We start from the raw sequence: 726 nt of genomic DNA on the forward strand, positions 1-726 counted from the left end.
TAAATGAGCAATTTCAAGTTGCTGTCATAATTGACAAGCTGCCTCCTAGCTGGAAAGACTTCAAAAACCTTCTGAGGCATAAGACCAAAGAAATATCTTTGGAATCTCTGATCACTCGTCTTCGTATTGAAGAAGAGGCTCGTAAGCAAGATCAGAAAGATGTGGTATTGATTGTCTCGAACAATAGCACTAAGAAGAAATTCTCAGGTGCGGGTCTGAAGCTTTCTGGCACTAACTTCAAGAATCAGAACCGCATTGGGAATAAGGCTAAGAACATTAGTCGAAACAAGAATTGGAACCCCCAAGGTCTATTATGCTAAGCCACCCGCTAAGAATGAGTCTGGCAACTTGTTCATCTGCATCAAATGTGGGAAGCCAGGTCATATGGCACGCAAGTGCAGAAATAATCCTATGGATCGTCCTCCGTAGGCCAACATGGTTGATGAACAATTTGTGGCTGTATTATCTGAGGTAACTATGGTTGGAGGAACTGATGGGTAGTGGGTAGATACTGGCGCATCCCGCCATGTCTGTTATGACCGTGCTATGTTCAAAACATACACGAACGCTGATGATAAGAAGGTGTTGTTGGGTGACTCCCACACCACTATTGTTGCTGGAACTGGTGATGTGGAGCTGAAATTTACATCTGGGAAGACTCTGATTCTTAAAGATGTGATGCACACTCCAGATATGAGGAAGAATCTAGTTTCTGGTTTTCTTCTT

Source organism: Lupinus angustifolius, chromosome LG19 (assembly GCF_001865875.1).
Source record: "Lupinus angustifolius cultivar Tanjil chromosome LG19, LupAngTanjil_v1.0, whole genome shotgun sequence".
Classification (NCBI taxonomy): Eukaryota; Viridiplantae; Streptophyta; class Magnoliopsida; order Fabales; family Fabaceae; genus Lupinus; species Lupinus angustifolius.